Source organism: Delphinapterus leucas, chromosome 2 (genome assembly GCF_059928025.1).
Source record: "Delphinapterus leucas isolate spDelLeu-1000000601 "Yukka" chromosome 2, BTC_Dleu_Yukka2, whole genome shotgun sequence".
Lineage (NCBI taxonomy): Eukaryota > Metazoa > Chordata > Mammalia > Artiodactyla > Monodontidae > Delphinapterus > Delphinapterus leucas.
Window position 1 is genome coordinate 47700531 of NC_143130.1, and position 18670 is coordinate 47719200.

Consider the following 18670-nt stretch of genomic DNA (forward strand, 5'->3'; position numbering starts at 1 on the left):
GACCTAAAACATTAATTTGCTCAGGCTACACTTAGACCAAAGAGACCAGTGCTCACTTTTGAGTTTCAGAACAGATTTTCTTGAATCTTCATTGAAAGCTAGGGTCTGTTGAAAGAGAAAATGGTTATTTAAATTCCACTCTACTTCATAATCATACCAAGAGCCAAGACACAGTACAGAGAGGAGCAAATAAAAGGTTTAAGGGAATGTCTTACTAGAGAGGAAATGGTAGAAAGTTCTTTTACCATGGGAAAGAGGAGCTTAGTTAATGGAGGCAAGAATCAGAAGGCAAAAGCTAGGGTGAAAATTCTTGTGGGGTTGCTCAGAGGGACCCAGTGGCTCTATTACTTGGAAGAAGGTGGGAAAGACAGATTGAGGAGGGAAGCCAAAAGTAAAGGATTGGGAGAAAAGAGGACACTGGTGTCCTACTACCTGTTCCCCTCTTCCTATTTGAATTCTGGGAAGGACACTTAGCCGAATGTCCCAGGCCAGTGTGCCGATGTGGTCATGGGTGAATACTAATGGATTTGGGAAGGTTAGGCAGAGAGAATCTGAGCTAGTTCCCATGACCTGTGTCGGGTATGTAAGAAATTCATATCAGAGTCAGGAGGCCTACAAGGTAGAGAATTATGATTTTGTATCCTATACAAATATAAACAGTATGAGTTCCAAACAAGTGTTGGCGTCATAACCTGGATTCCCTGAACTAACTTCTTTCCAGGTAACTGTAAAGACTACCTTAGAGGCTGTGTGTATATGTGTAAGGACTACTTTATATACTGTACACAGTGTGCTCAGAATAGATCTAGTATTGAGCAAGGAGTCAGTCAATGATATCTGATATTATCGTTGCTAATGCAGAATGGGCGTTGGTTTGCAGGAGGAGGCAGATTTGGAAAGCACCAGTGTGGTTTCTCATCCAGGAACATCTGCAAGTATCTTAGGTTAAGATATTCTTGCTTGGTTGTGCAGTAGGCATAATAAGATGTGGTTGTGTGAAGGATGCCTTCATAGGTGCAGCCATGAGAGTGGCATCACATCCTGAGACAGGCCAGGCCAGTGTAAACTCATGGACATTGTTGGCCCCAGATTGCATATTATGGCATCCTGGGAGTCAGCGGGACTGCACCTTGGAAAAGAGACTGAGGGGAATGGATATTGGATATTGCAATGGATATTGCAGGAGAGTGATTCTCCTGCAAGGAAGAATTTGTGGACCAAAAAAGCAAGTTAGACGAAGTCAGGGTAAGATTGTATTTCTATAGTCTGAGATTAACTGAGGGGAGAGACCATGTTTATTTGGTCTTTTGTTCCCCAAAGCTCACACAGTACCTGGTATATATTAGGCCCTCAATTAATGTCTGTTGAAAGACATTATGTCCCATGTATGTATTACATGAATAAGAAACTTGAGGAATGTCGGGAGATTTCCACCAAAATTCAAGGGTGATTTTTAATGTATTTCTTGGTCTAGGGCCATGTTCTGCAGAATAAAATCCCAACACCTGACTCTCTGCTACTGATAGATGTGATTTTAAAAAGAACGTAGAGATTTTTAAAGTCTCACTGAGAAGAAAAGAAGAAAGCTTTTAAAATGAAAGATTAATTCATAGGATATGTGTATTATTTGTTCAGTTCATCTCAGTGCCTGGGAAGTTGTAAGTTTTTAATAAGTATTCATTGAATTTAAATCATTTAATAGGGGCTTCCCTGGTGGCGCAGTGGTTAAGAATCCGCCTGCCAATACAGGGGACACGGCTTCGAGCCCTGGTCCGGGAAGATCCCACGTGCGGTGGAGCAACTAAGCCCGTGTGCCACAACTGCTGAAGCCCATGCGCTTAGAGCCCGTGCTCTGCAACAAGAGAAGCCACCACAATGAGAAGCCCGCGCACCACGATGAAGAGCAGCCCCCGCTCACCGCAACTAGAGAAAGCCCGCGTGGAGCAACAAAGACCCAACGGAGCCAAAAATAAATTAATAAAATTTAAAAAGTAAAATAAATCATTTAATAGATGATTCTGTAGCACCTGGTGTATGCCAGACCATAGTGCCAGGTGCAGACATACTCCCTTCAACAGGGAGCTCAGGGTCTAGTGAAAGAAACAGGCAAATAAACAGATAATGATTGTATGATAAGGTAAGTGTCATGACAGAGCAATAAATGGGATTTTTATGAGAGTGGTACTCTTCTTCCATGTCAGAGATCGTCAAATGTGGCTGAATGCTACCTATATGTGTCTTATTAGGTCCTTTTAGTGTTGGTCAAATCAGCATTAAATTTTTTTTTTCTTCAGTCGTCCTCATTTACAAATAAGTTTTATTTTCCTGTAAAAGTCTGAATTACTGGCTTTCTTTGAAAATGTGGCAGCTCTGCCAATCCTGGCTCCATATTTCCATGTGGCAATGATTTGGCTGCCTAGTGATGGAGGCTCCATTTAGATGGGGCATGTGCTCCCCAAACCATACTCTACTGGCCTCTCAACACTGAGGCTGTCAGTGGGTCCTCACAGTCATACCTGCAGTGTGGTTTTCATGGCATAGAATTAAGAGGTAGTTGAAGTATTTTCTGTATCTATTCAAACTGGAATAATGGAAGATACCTTGAGAGGGTATTATGTTTCATGCAAGAAAGAAAAAAGCAAATTCTTTTGTAGATAGGGAACACATTCCTAGGTGTTTAAGGTACAAATCAATTGTATCTATGCAAAGTGATGTAATTTAAGAATCCTTTATGAAATAACCACATTGAGAACCATGGGCCAAACTGAAAATGAAATTACTGAAATTTCAACAGGTTTTACATTTCAATGAAAATAAATTAAGATGTTGTAAATTCAGTAAGAATGAAGATACTTTGGAGGCATTGAAGTTTTTATGAGATAGCAAGTTTATCACAGAGGATTTTCTGGGGGCAGTAGAGATCGTGTGTCATGAACAGACATAAACATGTACAACCAGAAGCATTGCTACTTTGTGTGCTGAATGTTTGAGAACCAGGACCAACTTCACAGGCAGGGCTCCATGCTTAGGGTGTAATGCCCTATGGTTACTGTCTTAAAATTCTTAATAATTTTATCTTTGAATTTGTGCTTTGTTCATGAGGTCTGATGGGACAATGGAGTGTGCCCCAGGTCTGCAGCCTCAACTCATGTGCAGTTCCATCTCTAGCACCTCACTGCCTGTATTCCTGGGAAGGATGCTCAGCCACCTACTTCCCCACTTCCTGGTGCCCCAGACCTTGCCTGGACCCTGCTCGTCATTGCCACCTCATGACTACTGCCACTGTCTCCCCCTAGCGAGGGTCTGGGCATTGATATGTGGACAGTCAGTGCTGGACAGGCATGTCCTCCTCCTGTCTTGGAGCCGGGCATGGTGGTGGCTGTCTCCACCCTGGGCTAGCAGTGCCAGGCTGTTGTTGGTGGGTGACTTGGCAGGAGTGACCCTCTCATCTATCCTTAGTCTGTCATGTCCTGGACAAGAGATTGCAATGCCCCTGGGGGTTGCCCATCTGCCATGACTTGGGGTGGTAAGCTCCCGGTAAGAGAAGATACCTTCCATGCTTATGGTTGGGGCATGGTGTGCTGGTCCAGCAGCGTGTGGGAGGGGGATCCTGGCAGTTGCTGGATCACATACCAGCATGTACACATATGCCTGCTCATGATGTCACAGGGCAGGGTCTGTGAGAGTCTATTTCGATTGCCTCTTCTTCACTCTGTTGGCAAGGGTGAGAGTCATGCCCTGGGATTATGGGGATGGCTGAACACATGACACTTGACACAAGACAAATGAGATTGACAGCAGTTATTAGTCACCTGTACTCACAGCTCCAGGGAGGAAGAAGTCACGTGCCACACAAGGCCACAGAGGAGGTGCGCTTGGGAAGAGAGTAAATAAGCAGAGGCTGTGAGAGCAGGCTTTGTAGTAACAAGAGGTAGAGGTGACCCCTGATTTCCACGGGAGGATGGAATTGGCTTGTTTGAATAATTCTGTTGGCTGGCAGGGGGCTGAAACCTGCTGCCCAGGAACAAGCAGGCCCTGTGTTGGGGCCCCATGATAAGGAGGGGTGTTTGGCTAGGAGACCTTATCTGCAGGAACAGAGTGGGGAGGGGAACTTGTCATTATGCCATCTGAGGGCCTCTTGGCTTCAGATGTCAAGACAGCATGTAATGTTGAATCTTAATTTTTGGTCTTACACCATACGGTCTGCACTCGCCTCATGAGTCTCCCTGTGCCTGAGAAAAAGCAGCATTAAATAGCAAATAAAATCATCTTGACAGGACACGTAGAGGGAGTTGTAGGGAAAGAGAGACAGAGACAGAGATAGCATGAGACTGGGCAGAAATGAAAAAGCTTCATACTTTAATACCTTTAATGTCACTTTTTTGCTGCTTTGAGAACAAGGGGCCTTGCATTTTCATTAGGCATTGGACTCCACAAATTGTGTAGCTAGTCCTGCTGAGAATTTAGAGAAGTTGTGTGAACTAGTAAATGGGGTCCATGTTGCTTACTTCCATTACCTATTTGACCCTGCAGGTATTTGAGTTTGGGGCTGTGACACATAGGATGCACCTTGAAATGAACTGTTAAATGTGCAGTAAAGGTCCCTGATGACCCATTTGCGGTCTGTGAAACCCCAGAAGTTAGGTAATGTTCTATTTCTCCTGGAGTACAGTGTCTCTATTCCCAACAATAATTCTGATTCTCCATTTGATCATTAACATGTAAATGTCAGTCATAAAGCACTGAAATGAATCCTTGATTATTGCCATTTTCAGCTATTTATGCTATGGACCATCTGATCATAAACCTGCTCTCCTTTTTTGCCAGAATTGGTAATCTGGTCCACAATTCTTAACCTGGTTGTCCCTGTGTGAATTTAAAGTCATTATTCTGACTTCACTGATTATTGACTTTTATTATTTAAGAGCTGAAAAACAGCAAGTAATGTAACATGCTGTGAAATATTTTTCCTCTTGCTAAGAAAATATGTTGGTTGCTGGCAAGGGACTTGTATTCAAGGGAATCCTCCAGGAGCTGAGCTGGCTTTGGCTCTCTGTACCTCTGGCTCTATTTATATTGTGAGGCTTCTTGGGTTTGGTAGCACAGCAAGCTGTGTTACTTTCCACTTGCAAGTTGAAAGGGTCTCAATATTATTTAAACAGGGGAAGAAGCTTAAATAAAATCTTAAAGACTCATTGTTATGTGGGAGAATATCAACCTGATTTATAGACTCCCCTTCCTTTTAAATGAAAATCTTTTTATTGCTTTCAATTGCAGAGAACATTTCTAACCAACAGCTAAAAATAAAGAAGTAGGTACTGCCAAAGAGAAGTCCTACTGGACCTAGTTAAGGAACAAAAAATGTTCACTTATAATTAAAGTTGTTCCTCAGAGGCAAATTAACACATATGTTCTTAACCTAATTTCTCCGTGGGTGCATGCACGCAGGTTAAACAACTACTGTGTTTGGTTACAGTATGGATTTGCATAGGGAACCCTTTTTTTTAATAAGCAAAGGCAAAATCCACCCAAACTTAGGAGCACATATTCTAAAATAGTGATGTCAGATCATAGAGTGGGCCCAATCTTCCCCATTTGGGTTCTGAACCAACTGAGAAATAAGATAAAGGAATAAGGTAGGTGGAAAACAAAACATTACCCTTATTAGTGGCAAAATTAGTTAGCATGAAATGTGGCCTAAGAATGAGAGCCAAATGTAAAGATTTAAGTACAAGACATGACTCCATAAAACTCAGGAAAACATTCTCTGACATAAATCATACTAATGTTTTCTTTGGTCAGGCTTCCAAGGCAGTAGAAATAAAACCAAAAATAAACAAATGGGACCTAATCAAACTTATAAGCTTTTGCACAGCAAAGGAAACCATAAACAAAACAAAAAGGTAACCTATGGACTGAGAGAAAATATTTGCAAATGATGTAACTGACAATGGCTTAATTTCCAAAATATACAAACAACTCTTACAACTTAATAACAACAACAACAAAAAAATCCCCCAAACAACCCAATCAAAAATTAGGCAGAAGACCTTAGTAGACGTTTCTCCAAATAAGACATACAGATGGCCAATAGGCCCGTGAAAAGATGCCCATCATTACTAATTATTAGAGAAATGCAGATCAAAACTACAATGAGATATCTCCTCACACTGATCAGAATGGCCATCATTAAAAAGTCTACAAATAACAAATGCTGGAGAGGGTGTGGAGAAAAGGGAACCCTTCTACACTGTTGGTGGGAAAGTAAGTTGGTGCAGCCACTATGGAAAACAGTATGGAGGTTCCTTAAAAAACTAAAAATAGAGTTGCCATATGATCCAGCAATCTCACTCCTGGGCATATATCTGGACAAAACCATAACTTGAAAAGATACGTGCACCTCTATGTCCATAGCAGGACTATTTACAATAGCCAAGACATGGAAAGAACCTAAATGTCCACCAACAGATGAATGGATAAAGAAGATGTGGTACATATGTACAGTGGAATATTACTCAGCCATAAAAAAGAATGAAATAATGCAATTTGCAGCAACATGGATGGACCTAGAGATTATCATACTAAGTGAAGTAAGTCAGACAGAGAAAGACAAATACCATACGATATCATTTATCATTTATATGTCGAATCTAAAATATGACACAAATGAACTTATTTACAAAACAGAAACAGACTCATGGACATAGAGAACAGATTTGTGGTTGACAAGGGGGGTGGGGGAGGGATGGATTAGGAGTTTGGGATTAGCAGATACACGCTATTATGTATAGAATGGATAAACAGCAAGGTCCTACTGTATAGCACAGGGAACTATATTCAATATCCTGTTAGAAAACCACAATGGAAAAGAATATGGAAAAGAAAAAAAAAAAAAAAGAATGAGAGCCAAATTGACTTCTCAATAGTAAACCTCCAGAGTTAGCTGACATCTTACTTCTGGCACAGTAGCTGGATGGGTCAGGCCTCTACACTTTGGGAACTAGGTGCTGAAGTTATTAAGGAGAGTGAAAGTCTTGGAAAGTGAAAACACAGTTCTGTTGAGAGATGTAGAGGGTGGAAAGGAAGTAGTACGTAGAACACAAGACACAGGCAGGTGGACTGAGGTTAGAATTTTAGCTCTATCACTTATTGCTGAGTGAGCTTGAGCTTAATCTCTCTGGCTATTTGTGTTCTCAGTTTAAAAAGCAAGATCTTCTTTGCATGATTATTGTGAGGCTTGGCCTGGAGTATACACATGTCTAGTGAGCGCCAGGGCTCAAGAAGGCATTCAAGAAGCAGTAGTGATTGTTACAGAGTTGGAAGGTGTGATAAAATAGGTATTTTATTCAAATTTTAAATGACAAAAGTCTACTAGAGAAAAGTGACTTGAAGGATAAATTGGAAGAAGAATTGAATTCATGTCTTTGTACCTCTGTGTTTGAATAACTTCACAGGTGTCATCACCAAGAAGAGGGTCTCTATATCAACTATTAGGAATGTCTCTGTGCAGAGCTAGGAGGGTGAGAGGTAAGTAGAAGAATTTCAGATCTTTCTTTAGGGAGGAGTCATTATTAACATGAAGTTGGTCATTGTCAGACAGGCAAGGACCAATAAGATTAATATGACTGGATAATGTACATACGGTTCACTGTCCTGGTTTAGTGAGCTATGTGCTTTGATTAAACAGAATGGGTAAAAATGCCATAGCGCATAGTGATTTGAAGTAATGTGTTTTTATCTTCCGTGTAGGGTAGATTTCTAAACCAAAATCTTTTGTTTAACTGATTCTAGGATAATGATTTGGTGACATTATACTTTGGAACTCAGTTTCTATCTGCTACTTATAAGAGAGATCTCTGTTTAAAATCATATAAATCTGATAGTCCTAAGTTTTGTGGTATATTCCAGTTTTATGTCTGGGTGTATTTGAGCAGGAAACTTTCAAAGTTGGGTTTGAAATTGTTGGGTTTGTGGTGCTCTCAATAAAGGTACTGATTTATTACAATTGCATAGAATAGATTAAGAACAACCCAAGAAATATTGAAAGAATTTTTCAGTGGAAGGGAGGCACACATATATTTATAAGTAAAACCTCAGAGGAATTAACAGTTTTAAAAAATCCTTAAACTTTTGAAAATACAAACCAGAACATTTAGAGACATTGATTTCTCCAATTCCCCTTTCTCTCCCAAAATGGATTTCACTTTCTCTTATTCATCAGAAATGCCAATATTCTGTGCAGAACATGGGACAAATAGTTTATATTATCCCCAGAAGGATACAGTTATTTCTGATCATCCGGAAATAAAAGTGGAAATAGTGTTTTAAAGACATTTCCCAGGGTAACCTCAGACTGAGGCTTTGGAGTTTTGCCATGATGGTTGAGTGAGAGATGATTGGTATTGAAAAACATAGAAATTCAGTTTCTGAAAAATCTCAGTGAAGGGTAATGATCCCCTTCACCTCGAAATTATGTTGGGGGACTCTTAGACAGTCTTGCCTCAGGAGGCCAAGACCTTGGTCATTGGTTTTGTGTCAGTTCCTCCTTTATCAGTTAATGTATGGACCTAGTAAAGCTATCACTAACTAAGACAGCATGGTAGAACAGGCTTGAGTCATTCTACTGAGTAAAATCTATCCCCATGATGTTGTTTATGGCTTGGAAAGGGAATAAAAGTATAAGAAATTCCCTTTACATCTTGTATCATGTGAGGAGAATACATATGCAAGCTAACTTTATTTTTAAATATTTTATTATAGAAAATTTCAAATGTATATAAAGGTAAAGAGAATAACCTCCTCATTATGTATCGCCAAAAGATAAAGACTTTAAAATACATAATCATATACCATTATCATGCTAACAAAATTAACAGCAATACCTTAGTGTCATTCATTATCTGTCATTCACATTTTTCCTTGTACCTTTTATGTTTTATGATGTGTTTTTTATAAGGAGGTAAATAATGTCACACAGTACAATTGTTACTATGAGTGTTAATTATCTTTTAATCTATAGAGAACTCCATCATTTTAAATTACTTTCAGCTTTATTGAGGTGTGACTAATTGTGAATTATATTATAACATACAATAAACTGCACACATATTTGGACATATGTATACAGCTACAAAACCATCACCACAATCAAGATAATGAGCACATCCATCACTCCCTAAAGCTTCCTGTGCCCTTTGGTAATCCCCCTCCCCTGTATACCCTCCTATCTCAAGACAACCACTGATCTGCTCTCTGTCCCTATAGATGAATTTTCATCTCTATAATTTTATACAAAAGAAGTCATTCACTATGTAGTCTTGTTTTCTTTTGTTGAGGCAAAATTCCCATAACATAAAATGCACCATTTTAAAGTAGACGATTCAGCGGCATTTAGTACATTTACAGTATTGTGTAGCCATCACCTTTATCTAGTTCCGATACATTTTGATTGCCCCCAAAAGAAACCTCGTACTCATTAAGCAGTCACTTTTCTTTTCTCTCCTCTACCCAGCCCCTGGCAACCACTAATCTGCTTTTTGTCTCTCTGGTTTTACCTATTCTGGGTATTTCATATAAAAGGAATCATGTACCGTGTGGCCTTTTATGTCTGGCTTCTTTCACTTAGCATAATGTTTTTCAGGTACATCCGTGTTGTAGCATGTATTAGTAAGGCATTGCTATTTTATGTCTGAAAAATATTTCACTGTATGGATATACCTCAATTTGTTTACTCATTCACCTCTTGATATACATTTGAGTTGTTTACACCCTTTGGCTCTTGTGAATTGTTCTGCTATGAACATTCATGGACAAATCATGGTTTTGTCTGACTGCGTGTTTTCAATATTTTGGGGCATATACTTAAGAGAGTGGTTGGTCATATTTTAACAGTATGTTTAACAGTTTTCCATGGTGGCTGCACCGTTTTGCATTCTCACCAGCAATGTGTGAGGATTCCAATCTCTCCACATCCTCAGCAACATTTGTTATTTCCCATTAAAAAAAATTATAGCCAACCTAGTGGTGTGAATTAGTATTTCATTTCAGACTTCATTTGCATTTCCCTAATGGCGAATTATGTTGAGCATCTCTTCAACATTTTGAAATTGTTCATCTTCAGGGAAATGTGTGTTCAAGTCCTTCACCCATTTTCTAATTGGATTTTTTGTCTTTCTGTTGTTGAGTTGTAAGTGTCCTCTGTATATTCTGGATTCTAGACCCTTATCAGACATATGGCTTGCAAATATTTTCTCCCATTCCGTAAGTTGTCTTTTCACTTCCTTGCTGGTGTCCTTTGATGTGCAAAAGTTTTTAATTTGGATCAAGGACAATTTATTTTTTCTTTAGTTGCTTGTGTTTTTGGTGTCACATCTAAGAATCCATTTCTATTTTATTTTATTTTTTTTTGCAGTACGCGGGCCTCTCACCGCCGTGGCCTCTCCTGCCGCGGAGCACAGGCTCCGGACGCGCAGGCTCAGCGGCCATGGCTCACGGGCCCAGCTGCTCCGCGGCATGCGGGATTCTCCCGGACCAGGACACGAACCCGTGTCCCCTGCATCGGCAGGCGGACTCTCAACCACTGCGCCACCAGGGAAGCCCAGAATCCATTTCTTAATTCAAGGTCACGAAGGACCCCTCTGTTTTCTTCTAAGAATGTTGTAGTTTTATCTCTTACCCTTAGCTGTTTGATCCAGTTTGAGTTTATTTTTGTATGTGGAGTGAGATAGAGGTTCCACTTCATTCTTTTGCATGTGGCTATCCAGTTGTCCTAGGACTATTTGTTAAAAAGATAGTCCTTCCCCCATTAAATGCTCTTGGCACCCTTGCTAAAAATCAATGCAGCGTAGCTGCATGGGTTTATTTCTGGACTCTCAATTCTATGCCAGTAAACTATTTGTCTTTATGCCAGCACCACACTGGTTTGCTTACTGTGTCTTTGTAGTAAATTTGAAGTCAGGAAATATAAACCCTCAACCTTTTTTTTTTTTTATTTTTCAAGACTGTTTTGGCTATTTGGGGATCCCTTGAAATTCCAAACGAATTTTAGTGTCATTTTTTCATTTCTGCAAATACAATTTGCCTGGAATTTTAATAGAAATCACTGTGAAACTGTGTACGCTTTCTGTCTTGTTTCTTTCACTCAGTATAATTATATTGAGATTCATCAAAGTTTTATGTATGAACAGTTCTTTCTTACTGATGAATAGTATTCCTTTATATGGATATACCACAATTTGTTTATCCATTCATCTGTTCATGAACATTCAGTTTGCTTTTAGTCTTTGACTATTAAAAATGAAGCTGCTATCGGGCTTCCCTGGTGGCGCAGTGGTTGAGAGTCTGCCTGCCGACGCAGGGGACACAGGTTCATGCCCCGGTCCGGGAAGATCCCACATGCCACGGAGCGGCTGGGCCCGTGAGCCATGGCCACTGAGCCTGCGCGTCCGGAGCCTGTGCTCTGCAATGAGAGAGGCCACAACAGTGAGAGGCCTGCATACCAAAAAAAAAAAAAAAAAAAAAAAAAAAAATGAAGCTGCTATGAACATTTATTTACAAGTCTGTGTATAGATTTATGCTTTCATTTTTTTGGGTTAAATGCCTTTGAATGGAATGGCTGGTTCTTATGGTAGGCGTATGTTTAAACTGTTTTCAAAAGTAACATTTTATATTCCCACCAGCAGTGTATAGAATAAAAGTTCCAGTTGTTTCATATCCTTGCAAACACTTAGATAAATGGTAGACACACGCTACCCACACTTCTTTCCCCTTTGCATCTTTCACTTTCTACTATATTTACTATATCTTGCAATTAACCCATAGTAATATATGGAGAGGCACCTCATTCCCTTTGACAGCTTTATACTACTTCAATGCTTGGATTTATTATAATTTTTCAATCTGTTCCCTATTGATGTACATTTGGGTTATTGCCAGTCTTTTGTTATTAAATTTGTGTTTCAATTAACAGGCTTGTGCATGCATCATTTTATAATTTTGCCAGTGTATCTTTGGTATAGATTCCAGAGGCAGTACCTCAGGATCTAAGAGTAAATCTATGTATGGTTTCACTCGATGTGAATCAAATTATTCTCCATAAGTATCACAGTATTTTTAATTTCCTTAACAATACATGATCAGGCCTGTGCTCCCACAGCTTTCATCCAACATAAAAATATATTTTTATATATCAGATATTCACTGATTCTACCTCAGTGAACTTTTAATATGCCTTTCTCTTATTCTGAGTAAGGCATCAATCAGAGTTCAATCTAAAAGTCAGAAACAGTGGAAAATATTGATAATAAGCCATGGTTTTATGTATTTGACCTTATACAATTGTGAGAACCGGTTAAACAATTTATATGTGGCTGTTGCTTCTGTTGTGTGATGTTGGAGCCTAAAGTCAGCAGGGCAGGGAGTTAGCAGGGGAAACAAAGAGAAGCGGGAACCTGGGAGGATGAGCCAGAATCCAGAGGTTGGACTGGAAACTGAGTTCATCTGTTAGTTCTTCTAAGCCTCAGGCTTTAATGGTGGTGGTGGGGAGGTGGCAGGTTAGCTGCAAGAGAAACTGTTGCCCTTTGACAAAGAGCTAAAACGCACCAGGTCTGGGAGAGTGAAAAGCTAGAAGTGGAGATTGGGCAGGAGTGGGAGTTGATGCAGGCTGGCTGTAGGTCCCCTGAAAGTTAAGCCAGCAGGTAGGCATGTGTGAGTAGCAGCAGCACGTGGTATCTTGCACTGACCTGAGTATAAAACTCCTGCTTTTCTTCCATTCTCCAAATCCCTGGACCAGGTCTCTTTTGGTGCACATGAACCTGGAGCTATGTAGTGAAGGGAGTTCTGGGAAACATAGTTCTTTCTTACCTAAGTTAGTGTAAGAAAATGCCACCACAAGCAAGGTTGAGCATCTTTCTGTACAGTTCAGGACCTCTCACATTTTCAACTCACGGGGTGTCTCTCTTATCAGCAAACCATTTTTAAAAAGTAAATCTATTGCTTTTTCTTCTCCATTTTAGAAGCTCTTGGGATAATAATGCTTTATTTGTCTGTGAGATAAACTGCAACACCTACTTTTACAAACATCTCTCACAAGCGAAACAAAGAAGCCAAATCCTAATGTCCCAAATAAAAGGAACAAACCCAAACAGAATTGGATTATTGTTCATTATCTTAATTATTAAAGAAACACTAAGATTTCTCTAATGAAGAGGAATGATGACCAATTTGTGTCTGAAGAGTTGATCATGGATGGACGGCAATTTGTCTCCTCCTAAGATGGGGCTCGAGTGTGGATAGATTGTGAATGCTGATTGACCCTTTAAAATACAATAGTTTGAGGGCCTTCCCCGGCGGTCCAGTGGTTAAGACGCTGCACTTCTAGTGCAGGGGGCGCGGGTTCAATCCCTGGTCGGGGAGCTTGGATCCCGCATGCCGTGTGGCACGGCCAAAAAAAATAAAAAATAAAATACAATAGTTCAAGAATGAAGACTGGGTGCCAACAGAATGCCAAGAAACTAGTGTGGGCACAAGATGAGTGTCATTTTCTATTATCTAAACTAGTAAATAATAGTAATTTGCTGAAAAAATCTTTCTCATCGTGCCTATCTCATTTAACAATGTCTTGTAGCTAGCCTTCCGGGTGAATTGGTTTGGCTCTAATCCATTCTTTGTAATGGAGTGTAATGCCCTGTGATACAGAATCACCATAGTTAATTCAACCGTTTTCTTGACTTCATTTCTATTCCTTTGCCACTATGTGTGTGTTTATGTGCATAAACATCTCGGTGTTTTGATTTCTCTAGAATAAATAACCAGGAGTGGGATTTCTAGGACAAAGATAAACATATTTTTCCTTTTAATAGATTTTTCTTCGTGGTTGCTTTTCAAAAAAGTCTACATAATTCATATTTCAACCAGCAAAGTATGAGAGCTTGGTCCCCTCCAAGTATTTGCCATCAGTACATGTTAACTTTTAAAAATACATTTTGCCAATTTGATGAGTGTCACTGTTATCTCACTGTTACTTTAATTGGCATTTTCTTGATCTTTAATGAGTTTATTCATCTTTTTATATAAACAACATTTGAATTTGCCCTTCTGTGACTTGCTATTCAATTTCCTTGAAAATTTTTCTATTCAGTTGGCTTTTTTTTTTTTTTGCTTGTCAGTCTTCAAAAGCTTTTTGCATTATGTAGATATTACTTCTTTATCTGTCATTTGCATGGAGATATTTTTTCCAACTCTATCATTTGTATATTGGTATATATATTTATGACAGACAAAAGTTTTCAATTTCTCATATAGTAAAAAAAAAAGTATAATTTCTTTTACAGTTGCTTAGGTTACTGGCCTTAGTTAACATGTTCCCCCATCCTTAAATTGTACAGGCAGCCTCCTGGATTTTCTTCTAAGGTTTTTGTTATTGTATTTGCTCTTCCTGTTTTTGTATTTAATCTTTAATTCATTGGGAATTTATATTTTGTATATGGCATCAGATGGGGAGGCCATATGTTTTCCTTCTAATGAATAACTAGCTTTTTCAATACTATTTATTAAATTAACCTTTTTATTTATATTCACTTGTTATAACAAGATGAGAGAGATGCTATTGGTTTTGCATTTCATTAACGAGGAAGTTGATAGATTAAGTAACCTTTCAAGGTCATCCAGCTGATAAGTGATACAGCCACGACTATCTCCAGATCTGGTGTTTTAACAGTTCTGCTGTAAGCTCTTTCCATGCCACTACACAGCCTCTCAGTTAAAGAAATACAAATGCAAAAAGAAAAAAAAAAGGTCTGTTCTGTGCACAAGTCACTCTGGGAGAGTCTGGTTGAAACCAAAGCAAAGAGTTCTCTTCACTGTATGAATGTTCATAGTCTTTAAGGCTGACCTGTTATCACCCCTTGCTCCCCAAATTGTGTCTCATGCATCGATCTCTAGTTTTAAATTGTTCTTATGGGGAAAAGATCACAAACTAAGTATTATGAAATATAGCTTTTGTGGCTTATGCAAATCTTCATGCAGGGAGAAGAGAAGGGTGCATCCATCAGCTAGAAGTTGAATTAGTGCACACCTCAGTTCCTTGAAAATCAGTTTTACAGTTTTCTATTATACATGAATACAGGCCTCTCCCCCTAATCCCTTCAGTATAAATACCTACACCACTTATAGGAATTTCTTGTGTTACATGGGGGCAGGTGGAGACCTGGTACTCACAGGTTTTAAAAAAAAAACCCAAAGGGCTATTTGAGAGGAAAAACTGATAGCACAAATTTGGAAAGAAAAAAAAACATACATATTTGAAAAGATGTCATATAGACATCTGAAAACAAAAGCAGTCACAGTATTTATTTAGAGGAAAAAAGAAGAGACTGACATCCAAGTTCTGTAAAGGCTGAGTAACCAAATAAATTATCATGCAAACTTTTGAGAGTGACAGGAATCACTGTCAATAGTTACGCCAGGATGACAGGTGAAAGCCAGAATTATGCTCTATAAAGGGGTCGTGGTATTTGTTGAAGACGGTTTAACTTTCAAAATAAATGAGGTGAAATTATGTTGATGGTGGAAGGGCTGATTTCCTAGTTACTGTGAATCCAAGCAAGTGTATGACACTCATTAATTTTGGTATATTTTATCTTTGTATTCCCATTTGCATAGTTTTAGCATTGGACACTAAAAATAAAGCTTCTGAGTTAGGTTCTATTTATTATTGCCTTCATTTTACAGAGGCTTGGAAAGGTTAATTATCTTGCCCTAGTAACAGTTTCTAAGTGGTAGCATGAGGTTTTGAACAAGATAATCAGACTACAGAGTCATAGGTATTAACCATTATGCAATACTCAAGAGTTGCATTAGTACTCACTTTCTCTCTAGTAATTATTATGTAATTAAAATTAGATTTTCTATTTGTATTGTAAATAAAATATATATGCATGCTTGAATGCATGCACACACATTAATATATGTTTATGTACACAAAAATTACTGAACCAATAATTATTTTAACATCTTTATTGGAGTATAATTGCTTTACAGTGTTGTGTTAGTTTCTGCTGTAATACAAAGTGAATCAGCTATATGTATACATATATCTCCGTATCTCCTCCCTCTTGTGTCTCCCTCCCACCCTCCCTATCCCACCCCTCTAGGTGGTCACAAAGCACTGAGCTGATCTTCCTGTGCTATGCAGCTGCTTCCCACTAGCTACCTACCTTACGTTTTTTTGGTAGTGTATATATGTCCATGCCACTCTCTCACTTGGTCCCAGCTTACCCTTCCCCCTCCCCGCGTCTTCAAGTCCATTCTCTTAAGTCTGCGTCTTTATTCCTGTCCTGCCTCTAGGTTCTTCAGAACCATTTTTTTTTTAGATTCCATATATACGTGTTAGCATACGGTATTTGTTTTACTCTTTCTGACTTACTTCACTCTGTATGACAGACTCTAGGTCCATCCACCTCACTACAAAAAACTCAATTTCATTTCTTTTTATGGTTGAGTAATATTCCATTGTATATATGTGCCACATCTTCTTTATCTACTCATCTGTTGATGGACACTTAGGTTGCTTCCATGTCCTGGCTATTGTAAATAGAGCTGTAATGAACATTGTGGTACATGACTCTTTTTGAATTATGGTTTTCTCAGGGTATATGCCCAGTAGAGGGATTGCTGTGTCGTATGGTAGTTCTATTTTTAGTTTCTTAAGGAACCTCCATACTGTTCTCCATAGTGGCTGTATCAATTTACATTCCCACCAACAGTGCAAGAGGGTTTCCTTTTCTCCACACCCTCTCCAGCATTTATTGTTTGTAGATTTTTTGATGATGGCCATTCTGACCAGTGTGAGGTGATACCTCATTGTGGTTTTGATTTGCATTTCTCTAATGATTAGTGATATTGAGCGTCCTTTCATGTGTTTGTTGGCAATCTGTGTATCTTCTTTGGAGAAATGTCTGTTTAGGTCTTCTGCCCAATTTTGGATTGGGTTGTTTTTGTGATATTGAGCCACACGAACTGCTTGTATATTTTGGAGATTAATCCTCTGTCAGTTGCTTCACTTGCAACTATTTTCTCCCATTCTGAGGGTTGTCTTTTCGTCTTGTTTATGATTTCCTTTGCTGTGCAAAAGCTTTGAAGTTTCATTAGGTCCCATTTGTTTATTTTTGTTTTCATTTCCCTTTCTCTAGGAGGTAGGTCAAAAAGGATCTTGCTGTGACTTATGTCATAGAGTGTTCTGCCTATGTTTTCCTCTAAGAGTTTTATAGTGTCTGGCCTTATATTTAGGTCTTTAATCCATTTTTCTAAAAACATCTTTATTGGAGTATAATTGCTTTACAATGGTGTGTTAGTTTCTGCTGTATCACAAGGTGAATCAGCTATACGTATACATATATCCCCATATCCCCTCCCTCTTGCATCTCCCTCCGACCCTCCCTATCCCACCCCTCTCGGTAGTCACCAAGCACCGAGCAGATCTCCCTGTGCTATGCGGCTGCTTCCCACTAGCTATCTATTTTACATTTGGTAGTGTGTATATGTCCATGCCACTCTCTCACTTCGTTCCAGCTTACCCTTCCCCCTTCCAGTGTCCTCAAGTCCATTCTCTATGTCTGCATCTTTATTCCTGTCCTGCACCTAGGTTCTTCAGAACCATTTTTTTTTTTTTTTTAGATTCCATATATACATGTTAGCGTACGGTATTTGTTTTTCTCTTTCTGACTTACTTCACTCTGTATGACAGACTCTAGTTGCATCTACCTCACTACACATAACTCAATTTCATTTCTTTTTATGGCTGAGTAATATTCCATTATATATATGTACCACATCTTCTTTATCTGTCGATGGACACTTAGGTCGCTTCCATGTCCTGGCTATTGTAAATAGAGCTGCAATGAACATTGGGGTGCGTGTATCTTTCTGAATTATGGTTTTCTCAGGGTATATGCCCAGTAGTGGGATTGCTGGGTCGTATGGTAGTTCTATTTTTAATTTTTTTAAGGAACGTCCATACTGTTCTCCATAGTGGCTGTATCAATTTACATTCCCACCAACAGTGCAAGAGGATTCCCTTTCCTCCACACCCTCTCCAGCATTTATTGTGTCTAGATTTTTTGATGATGGCCATTCTGACTGGTGTGAGGTGATATCTCATTGTAGTTTTGATTTTCATTTCTCTAATGATTAGTGATGTTGAGCGTCCTTTCATGTGTTTGTTGGCAATCTGTATATCTTCTTTGGAGAAATGTCTATTTAGGGAACAGACCAATCTTTGCAAACCAGGCACCTCATTCAGCCAGTCTTCAGGGGGTGCCTGCCCCTTGGTCCAAGGGTCAAGTAATACAACACAAGCTTCTGGTCAGTTCTTTGGGAAGAAAGTGTGGGTTCTCAGGCGTGGTAAAGCTCCATTTCTTTAAAAACTGCTTCCATGAATTTCAAGGAGCTTTAGCATTGGGAATGATAGTGGTGGAGTGGAGCAAAAGCAACCATTTATAAATAGAGAAATTTTAAAAATTGGGTCTTTCAGGGCACCCTTTCTCTTGTGAGTTTTTTAAAAAAATTAATATGAATGTGATTTTTCAAGACTATTTCAACTTCTCTACTGGCACTATGTACAGCATTAATGCCCTAAAAGTGGCTCTAAATCCTGAGATTAGGATTGAAAAAT

The 18670-nt window shown here is 39.1% G+C and overlaps 1 long non-coding RNA gene across 1 annotated transcript in view; it reads left to right on the forward strand.

Moving 5' to 3' along the window:
• LOC149750015 (uncharacterized) overlaps positions 1–18670 on the forward strand; it is a 72011-nt gene that overhangs the window by 22714 nt on the left and 30627 nt on the right. Inside the window, exon 3 of the long non-coding RNA XR_016392017.1 lies at positions 1703–7527. This is a non-coding gene — a long non-coding RNA (uncharacterized LOC149750015). The remainder of the gene's footprint in view (positions 1–1702; positions 7528–18670) is intronic.